The sequence below is a fragment of the Patiria miniata genome, unplaced genomic scaffold (assembly GCF_015706575.1).
Source record: "Patiria miniata isolate m_02_andy unplaced genomic scaffold, ASM1570657v1 HiC_scaffold_14, whole genome shotgun sequence".
Classification (NCBI taxonomy): domain Eukaryota; kingdom Metazoa; phylum Echinodermata; class Asteroidea; order Valvatida; family Asterinidae; genus Patiria; species Patiria miniata.
The window spans coordinates 7,802,853-7,809,397 of record NW_024037052.1 but is presented as its reverse complement, the minus strand read 5'-3'; positions in this window follow the sequence as shown (position 1 = coordinate 7,809,397).

The following is a 6,545-nucleotide window of genomic DNA, read 5'->3' as shown; positions in this document are numbered from 1 at the left end:
GTTCGTTTCCAGCCAGACGCGATGCTATTTCGTTGCTCTTTTCATGCGGCGCGCACTCAATTTGGACTTGTTGTCATACAATAAAGCTCCCAAAATATAAGAACTTTCAGTTGCATAATTTCAGACATTTTGCGCAAGTGTTGCAAGTGGCTAGATCGCGGGCTTCGGAAATCAATTCTTTGACTTCAACACAGAGACAAGGGCCCACATTACATCAAACAAAACAACACGGTTGTCCTGCCCCCAGATCTGAAAAGAGGACAGTGATCCAACTTCTCAGACCTGAGTTCAAGAGGGGGTAACATTTACAAGTACTTAACTTTGAAATCGACGAAAGCTCAGTGTCCGGCGTCTTCTTCTTCACCAGAGACCTTCAACTTGGTCATCATGGACCTGCACAGGACACACGGACAAAAAGACAAAAAAGATACTGGAAAAAAAGAGAACAATGTTAATAACCAGTCACAAATGTACATCTTTCAAAATTCCACATAAATAACACATACACATACAAAGAAAGAGTTCGTTTCCAGCCAGACGCGATGCTATTTCGTTGCTCTTTTCATGCGGCGCGCACTCAATTTGGACTTGTTGTCATACAATAAAGCTCCCAAAATATAAGAACTTTCAGTTGCATAATTTCAGACATTTTGCGCAAGTGTTGCAAGTGGCTAGATCGCGGGCTTCGGAAATCAATTCTTTGACTTCAACACAGAGACAAGGGCCCACATTACATCAAACAAAACAACACGGTTGTCCTGCCCCCAGATCTGAAAAGAGGACAGTGATCCAACTTCTCAGACCTGAGTTCAAGAGGGGGTAACATTTACAAGTACTTAACTTTGAAATCGACGAAAGCTCAGTGTCCGGCGTCTTCTTCTTCACCAGAGACCTTCAACTTGGTCATCACGGACCTGCACAGGACACACGGACAAAAAGACAAAAAAGATACTGGAAAAAAAGAGAACAATGTTAATCACCAGTCACAAATGTACATCTTTCAAAATTCCACATAAATAACACATACACATACAAAGAAAGAGTTCGTTTCCAGCCAGACGCGATGCTATTTCGTTGCTCTTTTCATGCGGTGCGCACTCAATTTGGACTTGTTGTCATACAATAAAGCTCCCAAAATATAAGAACTTTCAGTTGCCTAATTTCAGACATTTTGCGCAAGTGTTGCAAGTGGCTAGATCGCGGGCTTGGAAATGAATTCTTTGACTTCAACACAGAGACAAGGGCCCACATTACATCAAACAAAACAACACGGTTGTCCTGCCCCCAGATCTGAAAAGAAGACAGTGATCCAATTTTTCAGACCTGAGTTCAAGAGGGGATAACATTTACAAGTACTTAACTTTGAAATGGACGAAAGCTCAGTGTCCTTCTTCTTCTTCTTCACCAGAGACCTTCAACTTGGTCATCATGGACCTGCACAGGACACACGGACAAAAAGACACTGGAAAAAAAAAGAACAATGTAACGCAGGCGCACATTGTCAAACTGTAGTAGACTTACCTTTGACCTTGGTTTCATAATTTATTCATTAAGTCTGTAGACGTCACCTAGCGATGCACTGTTTATCGGAGTGCGCGCCCAAAATGTATATACTTTCCAGGTCACTTTAAGTGTGTCATGCAATCTGTATGTACAACGTGTTCACGTGTGCGGGTTTAAGCACACGTTGCGGTGTTAACTACAACGGCTCGTATTTAGCTTCGCCAGACATTATTGTTTTTGTGAAGACATTTTGTCGATGTCAACATGACTTAATGTACATGTAGTTACCGATTTGTAGCTGCAGTTCTGCCGCTGGATAGCCGGTTATCTCGGCAGAGTCGTAAGTCCATATTTTTAGTTTATAAGTGTGATTGTTTTAGTCTAATTTCTTGCCAAATTGTGGACAGTTTTAATGATGTGCTTTGTAACGCTGGGTTATGTACGTTGCATTGTATCCTTGATTTATTGTATCACGGACACTTCAGAATTTATGTCAAAAACATTTTATTGATTTATACACAGATTAAACGGGAAGTCAACACCCAATTGGTGACAGGCAAATTTGTGTCACGTGTCATCTGTTAAATTTGGGGGCGTCGATGACCACAGAGAAAGGCTATTTTCAGTCGCGCAGTCAGTAATTCAGAAAACTGCAACAAACAATGTTAATCACCAGTCACAAATGTACATCTTTCAAAAATTCCACATAAATACACATACACATACCAAGAAAGAGTTCGTTTCCAGCCAGGACGCGATGCTATTTCGTTGCTCTTTTCATGCGGGCGCAAACTTTTCAATTTGGACTTGTTGTCATCAATAAAGCTCCCAAAATTATAAGAAACTTTCAGTTGCCTAATTTCAGACATTTTGGACCTGCACAGGACACACGGACAAAAAGACACTGGAAAAAAAAAGAACAATGTTAATCACCAGTCACAAATGTACATCTTTCAAAATTCCACATAAATAACACATACACATACAAAGAAAGAGTTCGTTTCCAGCCAGACGCGATGCTATTTCGTTGCTCTTTTCATGCGGCGCGCACTCAATTTGGACTTGTTGTCATACAATAAAGCTCCCAAAATATAAGAACTTTCAGTTGCCTAATTTCAGACATTTTGCGCAAGTGTTGCAAGTGGCTAGATCGCGGGCTTCGGAAATCAATTCTTTGACTTCAACACAGAGACAAGGGCCCACATTACATCAAACAAAACAACACGGTTGTCCTGCCCCCAGATCTGAAAAGAAGACAGTGATCCAATTTTCAGACCTGAGTTCAAGAGGGGGAAACATTTACAAGTACTTAACTTTGAAATCGACGAAAGCTCAGTGTCCGGCGTCTTCTTCTTCACCAGAGACCTTCAACTTGGTCATCATGGACCTGCACAGGACACACGGACAAAAAGACACTGGAAAAAAAAAGAACAATGTTAATCACCAGTCACAAATGTACATCTTTCAAAATTCCACATAAATAACACATACACATACAAAGAAAGAGTTCGTTTCCAGCCAGACGCGATGCTATTTCGTTGCTCTTTTCATGCGGCGCGCACTCATTTGGACTTGTTGTCATACAATAAAGCTCCCAAAATATAAGAACTTTCAGTTGCCTAATTTCAGACATTTTGCGCAAGTGTTGCAAGTGGCTAGATCGCGGGCTTCGGAAATCAATTCTTTGACTTCAACACAGAGACAAGGGCCCACATTACATCAAACAAAACAACACGGTTGTCCTGCCCCCAGATCTGAAAAGAGGACAGTGATCCAACTTCTCAGACCTGAGTTCAAGAGGGGGTAACATTTACAAGTACTTAACTTTGAAATCGACGAAAGCTCAGTGTCGGCGTCTTCTTCTTCACCAGAGACCTTCAACTTGGTCATCATGGACCTGCACAGGACACACACGGACAAAAAAGACACTGGAAAAAAAAAAGAACAATGTTAATAACCAGTCACAAATGTACATCTTTCAAAATTCCACATAAATAACACATACACATACAAAGAAAGAGTTCGTTTCCAGCCAGACGCGATGCTATTTCGTTGCTCTTTTCATGCGGCGCGCACTCAATTTGGACTTGTTGTCATACAATAAAGCTCCCAAAATATAAAAACTTTCAGTTGCCTAATTTCAGACATTTTGCGCAAGTGTTGCAAGTGGCTAGATCGCGGGCTTCGGAAATCAATTCTTTGACTTCAACACAGAGACAAGGGCCCACATTACATCAAACAAAACAACACGGTTGTCCTGCCCCCAGATCTGAAAAGAGGACAGTGATCCAACTTCTCAGACCCGAGTTCAAGAGGGGGTAACATTTACAAGTACTTAACTTTGAAATCGACGAAAGCTCAGTGTCCTGCGTCTTCTTCTTCACCAGAGACCTTCAACTTGGTCATCATGGACCTGCACAGGACACACGGACAAAAAGACAAAAAAGATACTGGAAAAAAAAAGAGAACAATGTTAATAACCAGTCACAAATGTACATCTTTCAAAATTCCACATAAATAACACATACACATACAAAGAAAGAGTTCGTTTCCAGCCAGACGCGATGCTATTTCGTTGCTCTTTTCATGCGGCGCGCACTCAATTTGGACTTGTTGTCATACAATAAAGCTCCCAAAATATAAGAACTTTCAGTTGCCTAATTTCAGACATTTTGCGCAAGTGTTGCAAGTGGCTAGATCGCGGGCTTCGGAAATCAATTCTTTGACTTCAACACAGAGACAAGGGCCCACATTACATCAAACAAAACAACACGGTTGTCCTGCCCCCAGATCTGAAAAGAGGACAGTGATCCAACTTCTCAGACCTGAGTTCAAGAGGGGGTAACATTTACAAGTACTTAACTTTGAAATCGACGAAAGCTCAGTGTCCGGCGTCTTCTTCTTCACCAGAGACCTTCAACTTGGTCATCATGGACCTGCACAGGACACAGGACAAAAAGACAAAAAAGATACTGGAAAAAAAAAAAGAACAATGTTAATAACCAGTCACAAATGTACATCTTTCAAAATTCCACATAAATAAACACATACACATACAAAGAAAGAGTTCGTTTCCAGCCAGACGCGATGCTATTTCGTTGCTCTTTTCATGCGGCGCGCACTCAATTTGGACTTGTTGTCATACAATAAAGCTCCCAAAATATAAAAACTTTCAGTTGCATAATTCAGACATTTTGCGCAAGTGTTGCAAGTGGCTAGATCGCGGGCTTCGGAAATCAATTCTTTGACTTCAACACAGAGACAAGGGCCCACATTACATCAAACAAAACAACACGGTTGTCCTGCCCCCAGATCTGAAAAGAGGACAGTGATCCAACTTCTCAGACCTGAGTTCAAGAGGGGGTAACATTTACAAGTACTTAACTTTGAAATCGACGAAAGCTCAGTGTCCGGCGTCTTCTTCTTCACCAGAGACCTTCAACTTGGTCATCATGGACCTGCACAGGACACACGGACAAAAAAGACAAAAAAGATACTGGAAAAAAAGAGAACAATGTTAATAACCAGTCACAAATGTACATCTTTCAAAATTCCACATAAATAACACATACACATACAAAGAAAGAGTTCGTTTCCAGCCAGACGCGATGCTATTTCGTTGCTCTTTTCATGCGGTGCGCACTCAATTTGGACTTGTTGTCATACAATAAAGCTCCCAAAATATAAGAACTTTCAGTTGCCTAATTTCAGACATTTTGCGCAAGTGTTGCAAGTGGCTAGATCGCGGGCTTGGAAATCAATTCTTTGACTTCAACACAGAGACAAGGGCCCACATTACATCAAACAAAACAACACGGTTGTCCTGCCCCCAGATCTGAAAAGAGGACAGTGATCCAACTTCTCAGACCTGAGTTCAAGAGGGGGTAACATTTACAAGTACTTAACTTTGAAATCGACGAAAGCTCAGTGTCCGGCGTCTTCTTCTTCACCAGAGACCTTCAACTTGGTCATCATGGACCTGCACAGGACCACACGGACAAAAAGACACTGGAAAAAAAAAAGAGAACAATGTTAATAACCAGTCACAAATGTACATCTTTCAACATTCCACATAAATAACACATACACATACAAAGAAAGAGTTCGTTTCCAGCCAGACGCGATGCTATTTCGTTGCTCTTTTCATGCGGCGCGCACTCAATTTGGACTTGTTGTCATACAATAAAGCTCCCAAAATATAAGAACTTTCAGTTGCATAATTTCAGACATTTTGCGCAAGTGTTGCAAGTGGCTAGATCGCGGGCTTCGGAAATCAATTCTTTGACTTCAACACAGAGACAAGGGCCCACATTACATCAAACAAAAACAACACGGTTTTCCTGCCCCCAGATCTGAAAAGAGGACAGTGATCCAACTTCTCAGACCTGAGTTCAAGAGGGGGTAACATTTACAAGTACTTAACTTTGAAATCGACGAAAGCTCAGTGTCCGGCGTCTTCTTCTTCACCAGAGACCTTCAACTTGGTCATCATGGACCTGCACAGGACACACGGACAAAAAGACAAAAAAGATACTGGAAAAAAAAGAGAACAATGTTAATAACCAGTCACAAATGTACATCTTTCAACATTCCACAAAAAACACATACACATACAAAGAAAGAGTTCGTTCCAGCCAGACGCGATGCTATTTCGTTGCTCTTTTCATGCGGCGCGCACTCAATTTGGACTTGTTGTCATACAATAAAGCTCCCAAAATATAAGAACTTTCAGTTGCCTAATTTCAGACATTTTGCGCAAGTGTTGCAAGTGGCTAGATCGCGGGCTTCGGAAATCAATTCTCTTGACTTCAACACAGAGACAAGGGCCCACATTACATCAAACAAAACAACACGGTTGTCCTGCCCCCAGATCTGAAAAGAGGACAGTGATCCAATTTTCAGACCTGAGTTCAAGAGGGGTAACATTTACAAGTACTTAACTTTGAAATGGACGAAAGCTCAGTGTCCGGCGTCTTCTTCTTCACCAGAGACCTTCAACTTGGTCATCATGGACCTGCACAGGACACACGGACAAAAAGACA